The sequence below is a fragment of the Rhinopithecus roxellana genome, chromosome 2 (genome assembly GCF_007565055.1).
Source record: "Rhinopithecus roxellana isolate Shanxi Qingling chromosome 2, ASM756505v1, whole genome shotgun sequence".
Classification (NCBI taxonomy): domain Eukaryota; kingdom Metazoa; phylum Chordata; class Mammalia; order Primates; family Cercopithecidae; genus Rhinopithecus; species Rhinopithecus roxellana.
Genome location: NC_044550.1, coordinates 34,533,868 through 34,550,707, shown reverse-complemented (window position 1 = coordinate 34,550,707; position 16,840 = coordinate 34,533,868). Strand labels below are relative to the sequence as shown.

Genomic DNA, 16,840 nt, shown 5'->3' with positions numbered 1-16,840 from the left:
CAGAGCGAGACTCCGTCTCAAAAAAAAAAAAAAGAAAGAAAGAAAATAATCATACTATATGGACATGATTTAATGGACATGAAAAAGATAGCAAAGAATTTTAGATGAAAGCGTATAGCAAGAGAATATTTCCCTGTTGGAAAAATGACTCTGAGGGTAGTGTGGAGAAAAATTTGGAAGAGAAAAGATACAGAGTATAGGTGAGAATTAACAAAGACATGTAAATAGAAATGAAAAGATGAGAAAATAGGTGAGAAATATCTAGGTAATGGAACCACAGAAATTAAAATAAATTGGATGTGAAGGGTAATGTGAGGACGTAGACAACTGGGTGATCATCAAGCCAAACACCAAAAGAGGAGATACAGAAAGAATGCATTTAGTGGAAATATTAAATATAAGCTCAGTTTCAACAAGATGTCATTTGAATTGTCAGTGAATTAGGTGGGTAGAGCTATAGTACAGGCAATGGTGTACGTAGAAGAGGCCAGGGCTGGCTATACTAATTGAAGTCATTGATTACACAGTGGTAATGACAACTATGAGAGTGAATGAGATTGCCCAATAGGAAAAGGAAATGCTGAAGAAGTATTGCATGTACGTATAGAGTTTCATTGGTAGCTGTCACAACTTTGTCGAAATAATTATTGGCATGTTTTCTCATTCATGCCTAGGAAGGTGCATCATGATGTGGTAGAAGGAATGATGGACTGGAAAGCAGGAGACGGCCTGCAATCCTGGTCTCTTGGAAGTCCTTGCATGTTGTTGGGCAAGTCATTTAACCATTCTCTTCCTCGGTTACTTTACCTGTGAAATGAGATTGGATTAAATGAGTTCTAACACTCTGTGATTCTTCAACCAACTCTCCAAATCTCATGATTTTCATCTCTCCCTAATGGGCTCTGATGAAGCTGCCAATGAAACCCGAAATAACTGGGATATCGGCATTGAGAGAGAAGTGTGGCCTAGGAAGAGTCACACACCTTATAATTTTCCCCTAAATAATGGAAACCTGACTTTGAAAATAATGTTGCTGTAATTGGGGAGCAGTTATTATAGCCTATTATGAAAATGTAGGGCTTTTTATTGAAAGGGAATGATAGTTGGTCACCAATATTTGGGTTTTGATTGAATGGCCTTTTGTCTCCAAATTTTTGGAAACTAAGATTGACCCATTTAAAAGCCACCTACTTACAGCTTCAGTGCAGTAGAAATTATGTAATAGATCTGATCATATTTGTCCCTTCTGGCCAATTATGACTGCCTACAAGCAATACAGGAATGGAAAACATTTTTGGTAATTATATTGCATTAAAATTGTGTGTCATTATGAGAGTAGGCAGTTCAGATAATGGTGCAGGAAGATGTTACAGATAGATGCTGAGCTGGCCCCAAACTCAATACATGAAAAGGTTTTCCTTTGGGTTCCTGAAAATGTGAAGTACAGTGGGCTGTGAGCACCAAGGAATCAAAGACTAGTTTCAACTGACAAAGCAAACATCTGTGAAAGATACACACTAGCTGTGTTGTAGCAAATTAATAGAATAGTTTTTGTGAAATTATGTCATAGTTTTGATTGAGCTCCCGTCCAGCAGTGCCCTTACACTAAGCCTCTGACTTAGAATTATTCTTTGACTGTCAGGAAGAATATCTTATTGTAAGAAGTCCTGAGCACACTGTGGCTTACAGCAATTAGGGCACCAAAAACTTCAGAACATAGAGCTTTGCAGTGCGAAGATAAACCTGGACCAAAAGGAGTATGATTTGTTAAACCTAATCAGAGTTTGCAAAAATATTTAAAAATCAAGAGAAAAATAAAAGGACAGACAGTTAATAAGCAGCTATTAAGACATATGAAATGACAACAATTAAAAGATAGAATAGAAAGACTACCAAAGCCATAAAAACAGCATAATATCTGGGAATAAACATAACAAGAAATGTACAAGACCTACAGGAAAAAAACTTTAAAATGTTACTACAAGATGTGAAAGAAGATTTTGGACAAATGAAAGGTTCTATCTTGGAAAGAGATCCAATACATTATTAAGTGAAATAAGGGACAGAACACTATGTAAAGTATCCTACTTTTCATATAAAAACAAGGAGAAAGTAAGAATCTACATTTTTATTTACTCATGTATAAAGAAACTCTGGGAAAATATATAAGAAATTACCTGTGGGGGGTGTGGGGAATTAGTAAATAAGAGACCAAAATGGGAGATTGAATTTGCACACTGATTGTCCAGAGCACTTCCTTGTTTGATTTTACAGCTACAGCAATCCATGATATGGTTGTGCTATAATTTGTTTAATTCAGACTTCTGTTGATAATATTTAGGTTGTTTCCAGTCATTTGCTAGTATAACCAATCCTGCAGTTAATCATGTAAAGGTTACCTCTTCAGAAAATTGAATTTTAAACATAAGTAAAACTTTCAGTAACAACAACAACAATAACAACAAATCCAGAGATAAAAAGCAAATACTTTCAAATGAAAACTCTCACTTAAGTATAGACAGTAGGGGTGAAAATATGAATGATATTGCCTGGATGCTGTGGCTCACACCTGTAATCCCAACACTTTGGGAAGCCGAGGCCAGAGAATCACTTGAACCCAGGAGTTTGAGACCAGCCTGGGCAACATAGTGAGACTCCATCTGTTAAAATATATATATATTATATATATATATAAGTTAATTAATTAATTAAAATATAAACAATATAAACAGTGGAAGTCTTAGACATGGCCAAGTCCAAGGCCAGGCATGGTGGCTCAAACCCGTAATCCCAGCACTTTGGGAGGCCGAGGTGGGCGGATCATTTGACGTAAGGAGTTCAAGACCACCCTGGCCAATATGGCGAAACCCAATCTCTACTAAAAACACAAAAATTAGCCAGGTGTGGTGGCTTGCGCCTGTAGTCCCAGGTACTTGGGAGGCTGAGGCAGGAGAATTGCTTTAACCTAGGAGGCAGAGGTTGTAGTGAGCTGAGATCACACCATTGCACTTCAACCTGGGCAACAGAGCAAGACTGTATCAAAAATTAAAAAAAAAACAATGTGATCAAGTCCAGGATGAATAGTTGACATTCTCACTCTCTTTCCCATTCCCACACCATAATCCAAATGCATGCTTCTGGGGCTCCAGCTGTCTTACTTAAGTATGAAGAAGCATTCAGACCAGATGCAGTAGCTCATGTCTGTAATCCCAGCACTTTCGGGGCCCAAGACGAAAGGATCTGAGGTTGGAGAGTCACTTGAGGCCAGGAATTGGAGACTAGCCTGAGCAACATAGCAAGACCTTGTCTCCAAAACCCTTTCTTTTTTTTTTTTTCAATTAGCTGGATGTGGTAGCATGTGCCTATAGTCTTAGTTACTCGGGAACCTAATGGGAAAGAATCGCTTGAGCCCAGGAGTTTGAGGCTACCGTGAGCTAAGATTGTGCCACTGCACTCCAGCCTGGGTGATAGAGCAAGACCTTTTTTCTTAAGAAAAAGAAGCAGCAGCAGCATCTGTATATCACCCATGCTCCATGCATTGGAAAGCCTTCTGTGTAGATGTAGAATCATGCCAAATGATTTTATCCACGTATAGGGATCAAAAGTTGTCCTAGTTAATTGATTATCATTAGGAAACACACAGTGCTTCCTGCCACAGATGTTACTTTTCTAGACTGGTAGGCGTGGCAAGGTAATTCATTAAAACATGAATTTGTGTTGGTTCTCTCTATAGTTTTAACCTCCTCAATTTTGGGGAGATAAGTCAGTTTTTGTCTCCTTGTCTCAGAGGTAATTTGTAGCTGAGCAGAAAGTAGGAGCTTCCTGAAGAAAGGCACTCCATTTGATTTGTAAAAACCTCACCTCATAGAAGAGATGGCAATAAATGATCTGAATGAAGGAGAGTGCCTTTGAAAGTGGCAAGATGGGAAAAGGGTTAATTTCTCCAGTCTGGGCAGTCTATAGAGTTTTAGAGAAGCAGGGACCCACTTCTGGTCTCTAGGCAAGGTCTCTGAGAGAATGGCTGCATGACTTTGGAGCCCTAAGTGCCAGGATCCCAACCCTGGTCACTTTCATTTCCAGTGAGAGGCCCAAGGTCAGTTTGCAACTGGATCTCTAGGAACCATTCAACAATAAGTATATCTGCAACAACCTCCATGGACTGGAGAATAGAGTTGTTTACTCTTTAAATCAGGTAGAAATGTTTTTAACTGCAAATAATAAAAAAAATTGTAAAACCAACATACAGTGGCTTAAACAAAGGGGATGTTTCTTTTTCTCTCACAACAGAATTCTGGAGGAAAGTGACTCTGGGAATGGGTCAGTGGCTCGGTGATGTTGGGACCACCAAGTCTGCAATTCTCCCGACCTGTTCTTCACGATTATAAGATGACTGCTGCAATTTCAGACTTCGTGTCCATGTTAACGTCAGGAGGAAGAGAGGAAGAGGGAGCACTGGAATACTGCATTCATTTTGTCAGGAAAAGCAAAGCCTTTCCAGACAGCCCCGAAACCTGCTTACCTCTCATTGGCTGGCACCATCACTTGACCACTTGTCCACTCCTAGCTGCAAGGAAAGTGGCAAAGTAGAAGGTATTTGAGAACGTCTGCTGGGTTAGCCAAAACAATAGTGACTTCTACACCCAGTTTTCTGGGCACTGCTTAAGTATCCTTGATTCCTATGTGATCAGAGGGAGAACAAACCTCAATAAGGAAACAGATTCAATTTCCATCACGCAGTGAGACACCATGGGAGTAGAATAAATTTTTAAAGAAAACAAATTGAAAAAGAAAATGCATTTTTGAAACAACAAAATCAGAAAAGATGAAAGGTGATATTTCCAGCATATCAGTTTGTGATGGTAAATTGATTACCTTATACACAGGCCTCAGTGACTTTCTTCTCCTTACCTAATGAGTCATCTTTAAGTAAAGTAAAGAAGCAAGAGCAGCAACAGATGCTTCCTAACAAGAAGTTACCAAATCTGTTCACCACAAACCTGAGAATTCAGCTGTGGACATTTGGACACCGGCAATGAACATGAAACTCAGCTTATGAGGCACATTTGGCTAAAGGTCAAGGTGACTTAAAGTTCATCATAGGACCTTTACAATTTGCAAAGCAGGTGGCTGGATAGGGACTCCTTCCAAGTCTCATTTGATTGGATAATGTCTATGTTTTAAGTATCAGAAGTGAGTCTTTCTCTGTTAAATGAAGTCAGTTCCACTAAAACCCTAATCTTGTTTGGCAGGCACTCCATATTTCTTAATTTTTATTCCATGCTGTATATTCTTTTAGACTTGATTTTCACTTTTGTTTTTCTTTTTTCCTGTAAGTTTATCTTTGTTGTGAAACAAAGTGCCCTGGTTAGAAGGACGGGTTTGTGGGCTGCTGGTGGTGGGACAACAGCCGTCCTTCCAAGTCTTCCTCCCATCGCTCTGTTAGCTCTCTCTTTGTTTTTAATTAGCATTACACCAGTTGATTCTGTTGTCTCTTAACCCTGGTTCTGTACCCTCTTCCTCTTTTCTTTTCCTTACTCCGCTCCTGTTTTCTCTTGTACTGCTTTTCCAAGAAATGTCTTGTCTCCTCATCAGTTGACTGTCTTCTCTTTTCAGAGGGACCATGAAGGTGCCGGCCTACGGAACCCATAGAACGTGGGAACAGACAAACAAGCCGCTGCCTATTACAGAGATAGATAATTAAGTTCAGACCATTACATGCAATTCATCAGCTTATCTTTTTCAGACTTTATATAAGAAGTCATTTCCCAATGGTCACCACTTGCCAGCTGCAACTTTGATGCATATTACGAAGTTAGATTAGATTGATGGGGACCCTTTGAACTCTTCCCAGGGAATTATCTTTATAATGCTACAGTTTTCTCTATAGCATGATCATATTGTTAATATTGGTTATAAGGTCATATGGTTAGTATTGGTGGCTCACAGCTGTAATACCAGCACTTTGGGAGGCCGAGGTGGGAGGATCACTTGAGCCCAGGTGCTCAAAACCAGTCCTGGAAGCATAGTCCTGGAACCTTATCGCTACAAAAAAAATTAAATAAATAAATAAAAAGATTAGCTGGGCATGGTGGCACATGTCTGTAGTTCTCACTACTTGGGAAACTAAGGTGGGAGGATTGCTTGAGCTTGGGAGGTTGAGACTGCCACGGCACACCAGCCTAGTGACAGAGTGAGACCCTGTCTCAAAAAGAAAAAAGGAAAAAAAAAAGTACCTGTAAGGTCTTTGGGATTTCTAAGATGAAAGGTGTCACATAGTTGAATGAATTCACTTAGAGAGACAGAAGGCAACTACAGGGAATATTACGTACATCATGGAGCTGAAAGCACTAAGGCCTGTGGAGTTATTCTCAGTGACACGTAGTTGAAGGCAGTGGTCCACATGTTTTGAACATGGTTTCTCCCAGGTGAAAAGGATGAGTAATTTGTTCTCCTTCATGTGTGTGTATGTAGGTCTTACACACAGCAGATTTGCCACAAAACAAATGAAGATTACACTTTGGGTCCGTCTCTCACATGAGCCCCTTCCAAAGTTCTGTCTGCTGATTTTACATTTTGTAATTTCTTATTATTTTTCCTTAAAGAATGCTCCTCCAATTGCATAAGCTTCAAGCCTCACAAAATTTGGATCCATACCTGAGTCAACATACAATACAATTTTCCATTTCTAACTTTTAGTTGTACCTAGTGTTTTATTGGAAAGGATCAAGTACATGAGTGGTGTCTTTTTCAAAAATTTACTTTATTTGCTTCTCTAGCTTCATCGTTAGTTATGCAGTTAAATCTAACCATTTGGAGGTATTTTCATATAACCTCCATTGAGGACAATTTGGCTATAGCTTTTAAAATTATATATATATTTGTACAGTTGTAAGCTGCCATATCTATAAAACTATTTGATAGACAAAAGTTGAAAACACTCCAAGAGCTCATCAATAAAAGATTAAATTAATTATGATACATCCATATGAACACTGAGCAGCTGTAAAAAAAAAATGAGAAAGTAATTTATGTGCTGATATGGGAAGACTTCCAAGACATGTTGTTAAGTATAGAATGGTGTATACAGTATGCTATATAGTATGGTAAAATGTTTAGGGATTTGCATTTATATTTATAATTGTTTGTATTTACATAAAGTAATTCTGAAAGGATACAAAAAAACTAACAAAAGAGATTACCTATGGTAGTGTGGGGCTTGGGGATTGGATGGGTGAGAAACAGTAGTGGAAATGCGATATTGTACAGTTTTAGGCATTATACATATATAAAAACATGGGAGTGTATTACCTACTCAAAAAGTGAAATTAACAAAGATGCAAGAAACTATTTGGAGATTCCTTCCCATTTCAATGTATCTATATTCTTTCAGCCCTCAAAGTCATTATAAATGTCATTATAATAACTTCATCAAGCTTCCCCTATAATGAGAATCTTACCATTCTCCTAACTCCAGTAGCACTGTAATCCACCTCTGTTAGGACACATAACTCTTCATCATGTGTGATTATTATTTGCAGATATCATCTTCAAGGCTGTTCTCTATTTACCACCTGCCATTTTTGTTCTCACCTCTACATGACCTTCACATTTTATTTCTCTCAGTTTTTTTGGACAAGCTCCATTCCCTTCCACAGCGAAGGCTTCCCTGACCCCTTTCACTTGGTTAGATTACCTTGCTATTCTTTTCTATCTTTCTACATTCCTTTTCAAAATACTTATCTCACTTGTTATTACCTATAATGTCCATCTTCTTTACTCATGAGTCTAGACAAAAAGCTCCACGCCAGCCTCGGCTGTGTTTGTATTGTTTACGTCTGTGTTCCTAGTGCTTAGTAAAACACCTAGCAAGGGTTAATAAGTACTTGTTGACTGGAAGGGAATGACTTCCTTCCCTTACTAGGGAGTGATTTCCTTACAGGCAAGATATGTCAACCTTCTATAGCACACATAAAATAAAGGACAATATCGCCTATTGGATAAAAGACAAAAGTTTACATATGAGTTTTGCCATTTACCATACCAGTTCTGGGATCTTAACTTTTTAGCCTCTCTGGGCTTCAGGGTTCTCATCTACATTAAGTTTTTAATTCATTCTGTCATTCAATAAATATGTATGGAATGCTTAGCATGTGCCACTAGTCTAGCAACTGTGGATACAGAAGTATGCAAGGCAGAATAGTACTTGCTATCTGAAGCACACAGTCTAATTGGGGTGTGGAAAGAGTTGGTGGGGAGGGTCACAGTAAACACATAAGCCAAACAAACAAAAATTACAGGTAGCGATAAAGGTCATGGCAGAGCAACTGAAGGTGATTAATTCAGAAAGGCCAGGAAGGGACTCTCTGAAGCGATCATATCTGAACTGAGTTTTTGAGTAAACTAAATGAGATAGTGTCTGTGAATGTCTTACAATCACGTCTGGCATGCAATAAATGTCATAAATGATAAGTATTCTATTTATAAAAACTTGTCAAAAAATGAACCAAAAATACAAGCAGGTTGTCTTTCACATATAAAATGCTATAGTTGCAACATTTATATGTATTTGTATAGTGAGAAAGCATATTACATGTATAATACATTTTATTTGAGTAAGTTATTTTTTAACTGAAGGAATCTCCTATTTTGGTTCTGAAATAGTTAATGTTCCTTTTAAGTAGTCTCATTTATACCTTGAGAGTGATTTAATTACCCACAGCATCTGTTTAACATTGTACTCAGAAATCGCAGAAACGTATGCAACATTGGTTGTTCATAAGTAGATTCAATGTTCTCTAAGGTCTCAAGAACCTCTGAGTTCTTTTTTTTTTTTTTTTTTTTTTTTTTTGAGACGGAGTCTTGCTCTGTCACCCAGGCTGGAGTGCAGTGGCCAGATCTCAGCTCACTGCAAGCTCCGCCTCCCGGGTTTACGCCATTCTCCTGCCTCAGCCTCCCGAGTAGCTGGGACTACAGGCGCCCGCCACCTCGCCCGGCTAGTTTTTTGTGTTTTTTAGTAGAGACGGGGTTTCACGGTGTTAGCCAGGATGGTCTTGATCTCCTGACCTCGTGATCCGCCCGTCTCGGCCTCCCAAAGTGCTGGGATTACAGGCTTGAGCCACCGCGCCCGGCCGAACCTCTGAGTTCTTACATGTTTGTTACATCTGAGCTAATGAAGAAATAGCCAGGGGTAAGGAACTGAGAAAGAGACTATGGATGTCTCAACACAAAAACATTCCAGGATTGTAAAAAATATCTGACAAGTCACATCTTCCCGGTGTGGTAGTAAAATAACTGGAGTGTATTGGATGGTATAAGCACCTGAAGAGGGTTAAGAATGGCCTCTGTGGCTGGGCACAGTGGTTCACGCCTGTAATCTCAACACATTGGGAGGCTTAGGTGGGAGAATCACTTGAACCCAGGAGTCTGAGACCATCTTGGGCAACATAGAAAGACCCCTATCTCTACAAAAAAATTAGCAGAGCCTGGTGGCGCACGTCTGTGGTCCCAGCTACTAAGGAGGCTGAGGTGGGAGGATTGCTTGAGCCCAGGAGGTTGAGGCTGCAGTGAGCCAAGATCACACCACTGCACTCAAGCCTGGGTGATGGAGCAATATCCACTCAAAAAAAGAAAGAAGAAAGAAAGGAAGAAAGGAAGAAAGGAAGGAAGGAAGGAAGGAAGGAAGGAAGGAAGGAAGGAAGGAAGGAAGGAAGGAAGGAAGGAAGGAAGGAAGGAAGGAAGGAAAAAAAAGTCTCTGTGCCAGGCATTTCTCATTTAATCCCTAAAAAACAAAAAACATAGGCAGTAGGTGGCTGCCTCAAGTTGGATTCTTCAGAAGCTGAACCTTAGACACAGGAAAGACAAGTGTAAGTTGGGGAAAAGTCCCTTTTCCAGGTAAAGTCTCTGCCTGGGCTGGTGGATTCTAAGGTAATGTGTAAATTACACGTAGAAGTTTGTCCTTGTTTGAGGTTAGGGAATTAGGCTTTCAAACTTCTGCACCAGTCACTCACTGGCTATGACCCCAAGCAGCTCCAGCAGCCCAAGGGCAGTTCCCCAAAGATGGCCACAGATATGGGCTGGGCGAGCAAATGACAGAGGAGCTTCCTGCACAGAAACGATAAAGGAGGCCCAGGGAATCAGGGCAGAGCGCTACCCGTGCTCTACAGCATTCATATCCCCAATTTACATAGGAGAAAATCTGACATTCAGAGAGGTCAAGTACTTCATTAAAGGTAACTATTTAAGGGACAGAGCTTTGATACAAACCCAGACAGGTTGACTCCACAGTTCATGCCCACTCTTCTCTACCAAATGTACCTCCCTTTCCTGACCATCAGTTATATATTCAGGAACATATTCTTTATTTATATAAATAGACATTATTACCTAGATTCCTGAGGCAGAAGATTCTATTAGGAATTGTAGTGAAACATAATATTTGGGGATCGCTAGAAAAACACTGCCTAAAATCAATGTAATGCAAGCTACTTGTGTAATTTAAAATTTACTAGTGCTATCAATTAAAAGGGAAATAAATAAGATAAATTAAATTCAATAATATATTTTATTTTACCCAACATATCCAAAATATTATTATTTCAACATATAATCAATCAATGTTTTAAAATGTAAAATTTTTTTATACAATTATTTTTGTGTCCTTTATACTTGTAGCATGTCTCAATTTGGTTGTGAAATATTTATCAAAAATATTGCCAGGTGTGGTGGCTCACAGCACTTTGGGAGGTAGGCAGATTACTTGAGATCAGGAGTTGGAGACCAGCCTGGCCAACATGAAACCTCATCTATATTAAAAATACAAAAATTAGCCAAGCATGGTGGCACATTCCTGTAATTCCAGCTACTTGGGAGGCTGAGGCAGGAAAATTACTTGCACCATGGAGGCAGTGGTAGCAGTGAGCAGAGATCATACCACTGCACTCCAGCCTGGGCAACCGAGCGAGAGTCCATCTCAAAAAAAAAACTTGATGTGAATTTAGATTTCATACGATTTACAGCTGAAAAAGTAGATTCACACAGCCAAGTTAGTCCAAGCACACTTAAAACTTTCTATAACTGCATCAAATATCATTTTTAAAATTTAAAAATATTAAAATTTAATATTAAAAAATTAGTTCCTCAGTCTCACTAGTCATATTTCAAATGCTCAATAGTTTTACAAGGCCGGTGGCTATCATATTGAAGAGTATAGAAAATTTTTCCTATGAAAAGGTGCGAGGATGTGATTCAGTATACCATCAAGAATCAAACCAGTCAACCAATAGGTAAATATTGAATGTCTCTCACCTGTTGCATGTAGTAGATATAGTGGCAGCTACAACACCCTTGGCCAGGACCAGTTAGCTATAAGGACTTTGCAATTGGAGTTACATGGAAAGAATAAGAATTGGCCATGCTCCAGGTGCAGTGGCTCACGCCTGTAATCTCAGCACTTTGGGAGGCCGAGGCAGGTGGATCAGCTGAGGTCAGGAGTTCGAGACTGGCCTGACCAACATGGTGAAAACGCGTCTGTACTAAAAAAAATACAGAAATTAGCCAGGCATGGTGGTGGGCACATGTAGCTACTCGGGAGGCTGAGGCAGGAAAATCGCTTGAAGCAGGGAGGTGAAAGTTGCAGTGAGCTGAGATCATGCCATTGCACCCCAGCCTGGGGGACAAGAGTGAGATTCCAGCTCAAGAAAAAAAAAAAAAAAAAAAAAAAAAAAAAATTGGCCATGTTCATAGCTTTGGTTCAGAGCTACTCAGGAAGAAGGCAAAATTGGCTTTTATTTGGTCTTTGGTAAACAGCCAATTTGCAATACTTGATTTTCATCTCAGTAATACATCCTGGAGGCCTAGTTACCTGGTGCATTTTGTAATCTGCTAAGAAGCTCTACAGCAAACCCAAGAGCACTGATAAGTGGCCACTTTAACCCTATAACCTTTCCTGTACACGATGGATAGTACTGGAAGCCCAGCAAGGTGCTAGAATATGAAAGCACTAGAAAAAATCTGTCATCTGTCTAAACGTACATGTAGGTTTATGCTCAAAAGATATGAGTATGTTTCCAAAAGGCAAGTTCAGAATGTTCGTGATAGAACTATTGTTAGCCAAAAACTAGACATTATTCCAACACAAATCGAGAGTAGAATTCTTTAATAAACAGTGGGATTTTCTGGACTATTCATGCTGTGAAATACCATTCAGTGGTGAGAATGAAATACCTACTGCTATATCCAGTAATATGGATGAATCTCACAAACGTTGTAATGAGTAAAAAAAGTCAAATACAAAAAACAACAAAATGTAGAATTCTATTTGTACACAGTTTAAAACCAGGGAAAGTGAATGTTTTATTTTAGGAGTCAGGAGAGTCATTATCCCTGGCAGAGAATGGGGGGTAATGATTAGAAAGCGGCATAACAAGGGCTCCCAAGGTATTGGTAATGCTCTGTTTTGTAATCTGAATGCCAGTTATACAGATGTTCACTTAATAAAAATACTTACTCTCCGCATACTTTTCTGTATGAGTCACACTTTAAAAAAATATATTTAAGCAATGAACTCATTCATCCATTCATTCACTCATGTATTAATTCTCCTGAAGACAAACAGAGTTCTCTATTCTAGAACTCTAAAGGTAAGCTAGGCATGTAAGAAAGTCAAAGTCATCATTCTATGCTGTGATTCCACCTTCTGAAAATTCAGACTTCCTTCTCGGAGGCAGAGGAAGGAAAACCAAGCAGATCACAGAGCTGGGGACTCCATGAGAATAGGAGGTGGTAAAAAAGAACTTTTGTGCTTATTGAGGTTCCTTTGCCTGGCCTGTCCTCCCCTCACCTCTGCCTAATGAAATACTAACCTCCTTCAAGTTCCATGAGTGACGACTTCTTCTCAAACAAAAATTACCTTGCCTTATTCTAAATTTTGAGGACATTTGTCTGTGCTACTCATAGTTTATTTCCATGCATTATAATAATTTCTAGAAAGCAGTGCAATGCTGTGTTCAAAAGCTTGGGCTGCAGAGTTCAAGCAGGGTTCAAGACCTTCTTCCATCACTTGCTGTGTGACCTGGAGCAAATTGCTTAATCACTATGGATTTGTTTCCTCAGTTGTAAAATGAAGGTGATAATAGCTGGACCTATGTAATAAGCTGTTATGGAGATGAAAAGAGATAATGGATGTACAGCTGCTGGAAATCAGTAAAATCTCAGGAAATGTTTCCTATTATTATTGAGTACTATCTACTCTAGCATATAATAGCTTCCTGAAGAATATGGAACAGGACTCAGAGAACTTACAGTGAATAAACTCATTACAGACATCTCACGTTGGCTTGCCTCACATGTAGTCATGTTCTTTTTTTCTCATACACTAGCTTAAACTCCTCCAGAACAGGAGCTACAACTTATTCATTGTAATATTCCTCACACAGCATAACACTGGGTTTTAGGCTACATAGATGGGTTATAATCTCATTTTATTAATGAGTTGAATCCACTGAGGAAGGCTTGCCCTTTCTCATTTGGCAATGCTCAAAGCAAACCAGAGATAACTTTTATAAACTCCCCCTGTGAATTCTCTTACCTCCAGGGTGACCACCATTCTAGTTCATGAAGGGCTGTCCTAGTTTTGGCACTGAAAGTCCCATGATTCTGGAAACCTCTCAGTCCTAGACAAACCAGACCTGTTCATCTCCCTACCTGCCTCTGTGTCCATACGCTCAGGCTAGCTTGTTTGTTTGTTTGTTCATTTGTTTGTTTGTTTGTTTGAGATGGAGTTTTGCTCTTGTTGCCCAGGCTGCAGTGCAATGGAGCGATCTTGGCTCACTGCAACCTCCGCCTCCCAGGTTCAAGTGATTCTCCTGCCTCAGCCTCCTGAGTAGCTGGGAATACAGGCACCTGCCAACACACCTAGCTAATTTTTGTATTTTTAGTAGAGACAGGGTTTCATCATGTTGGTCAGACTGGTCTTGAACTCCTTACCTCAAGTGATCCACACACCTCTGCCTCCCAAAGTGTTGGGATTACAGGCGTGAGCCACCACACCTGGCCGCTTGTTGTTTTTATTGATGAATCATCCTTGCTCCTATCTAAAGCTAAGACTTCGTTCTGGTTGGCATTTTCTCTACTTACTCAAGTACCGGGCTCTTGAAATTCTCCTCCCTCTTTCCTGCATCATCAATATTTTTCCTTCTACTGAACCATTTCCATTAGCATGTAAACACGCTATAACTTTTTCCTATTAAAAAACGCTTTAAGAGGCCTGGTATGTTGGCTCACGCCTGTAATCCCAGCACTTTGGGAGACTGAGTTGGACAGATCTCTTGAGCTCACGAGTTCAAGACCAGCCTAGGCAATAAAGTGTGACTCTGTCTCAATAAAAAAAAAAAATAGCCAAGTATGGTGGCTCATACCTACAGTCCCAGCTACTCAGAAGGCTAAGGTGGGAGGATGGCTTGAGCCTGGGAGGCAGGACTTGCAGTGAGCTGAGATCACACCACTATACTCTAGACTGAGCTACAGAGCCTCACCAAAAAAAAAAATAAATAAATAAATAATAAAAAGCCTTAAAAATTAAAAACATCTGAAGTTGTTTCCTGACAAACCTGACAAAAACAAGAAATGGGGAAAGGATTCCCTATTTAATAAATGGTGCTGGGAAAATTGGCTAGCCATAAGTAGAAAGCTGAAACTGGATCCTTTCCTTACTCCTTATATGAAAATTAATTCAAGATGGATTAGAGACTTAAATGTTAGACCTAAAACCATAAAACTCTAGAAGAAAACCTAGGTAATACCATTCAGGACATAGGCATGGGCAAGGACTTCATGTCTAAAACACCAAAAGCAACGGCAACAAAAGCCAAAATTGACAAATGGGATCTAATTCAACTAAAGAGCTTCCGCACAGCAAAAGAAACTACCATCAGAGTGAACAGGCAACCTACAGAATGGGAGAAAATTTTTGCAATCTACTCATCTGACAAAGGGCTAATATCCAGAAACTACAAAGAACTCAAACAAATTCGCAAGAAAAAAACAACCCCATCAAAAAGTGGGCAAAGGATATGAACAGATACTTCTCGAAAGAAGACTTTCATACAGCCAACAGAAACATGAAAAAATGCTCATCATCACTCGCCATCAGAGAAATGCAAATCAAAACCACAATGAGATACCATCTCACACCAGTTAGAATGGTAATCAATAAAAAGTCAGGAAACAACAGGTGTTGGAGAGGATGTGGAGAAATAGGAACACTTTTACGCTGTTGGTGAGACTGTAAAGTAGTTCAATCATTGTGGAAAACAGTGTGGCAATTCCTCAAGGATCTAGAACTAGAAATACCATTTGACCCGACCATCCCATTACTGGGTATATACCCAAAGGATTATAAGTCATGCTGCTATAAAGACACAAGCACATGTATGTTTATTGCGGCACTATTCACAATAGCAAAGACTGGGAATCAACCCAAATGTCCATCTGTGACAGACTGGATTAAGAAAATGTGGCACATATACACCATGGAATACTATGCAGCCATAAAAAAGGATGAGTTCGGGACATGGATGCAGCTGGAAACCATCATTCTCAGCAAACTATCGCAAGAACAGAAAACCAAACACCACAGGTTCTTACTCATAGATGGGAACTGAACAATGAGAACACTTGGACACAGGAAGTGGAACATCACACATCAGGGCCTACTGTGGGGAGGGGGGAGGAGGGAGGGATAGCATTAGGAGATATACCTAATGTAAATGAAGAGTTAATGGGTGCAGCACACCAACATGGCACAAGTATACATATGTAACAAACCTGCACGTTGTGCACATGTACCCTAGAACTTAAAGTATAATTAAAAAAAAAATTAAAAACATCTGAACTTGTTTCCAGACACAGATAAAAAATAATAATAATAAAAAAATAAAAACAATAACAAAATGTCCCAAGCCTACATCTCCTTCAAGCTACCACCCCAGTTCTTGGCTCCCCTTTATAATAAAACTCCTTAAATGAATTGTCTATACACAGTCTACACTTCCAATTCCCCTTTTCTCATTACTTGTTGAACTACTTCAATCAGGTTTTTATTCTCAACTCCCCACAGAAATAGGTCTTGTCACAATTTGCCAATGATCTGGAATTTTCCTAGACTATGGAATTATGAGAAATAAACTTCTATTGTAATAAACCATTGTATTTTGTTGTTACTGTTTGCATCACAGAAGTCAATCTTAGCTTAAGTAGTAGAACTAAGAACAACCATATTTATGTATCTTTAATGTGTATGCCTCCCTCCACTTCACACTTGTACTGCCAACTGTCTACTGAGCAACCAATGGAATGTGCAGTACGCATCTCACACTTAACATGTAAATACTAAACTTGTCATTTCCTCCCCTGAGTAGACTTCTCTGTCAGAAAACGTTTCACCCTCCTTCCTGCTCGGAGCTGAAGCCATGGGGTCATCCCTGATACCTCTCTTGTTCCCATATTCCACAGCCAATCCACCAGGAAAGGCAATTATCATCTCTCACCAGATTACTGCTATAGCTTTCTGACTGGTCTTGCTGCTTCCTCCCTGGCCCTGCCATGTTCTATTCCCAACACAGAAACCACAGCAATCCTCTAAGAATACAGGTCAGAGTAAGTCACTGTTCTGCACAAAACTTCCACTAGGCTTCTCATCTCATTCAGAGTCAAATCCAGAGCCCCTACCTTGACCTACACAGCCAGATGCTTTGTTCTGTTACCTGTCTGATCCCATCTCTGGCTTCCTCCCTCCTCCTTCACTCCCCCAGCCAAGCTGGTCCCCTTGGTCTTCCTTAAACAC

General features: G+C 39.6%; 2 long non-coding RNA genes across 2 annotated transcripts in view; one reads left to right on the top strand and one right to left on the bottom strand.

The window, feature by feature from the left end:
- Positions 1–8,010, top strand: part of LOC104679088 — a 22,028-nt gene extending 14,018 nt beyond the window's left edge. Inside the window, exon 2 of the long non-coding RNA XR_004052235.1 lies at positions 4,288–8,010. This is a non-coding gene — a long non-coding RNA (uncharacterized LOC104679088). The remainder of the gene's footprint in view (positions 1–4,287) is intronic.
- LOC115892345 lies at positions 497–16,840 on the bottom strand. Its single transcript, XR_004052234.1, has 3 exons — positions 16,761–16,840; positions 4,520–4,564; positions 497–807 (listed from the first exon to the last, which is right to left on the bottom strand). It is a non-coding gene; the product is annotated as an uncharacterized LOC115892345 (long non-coding RNA).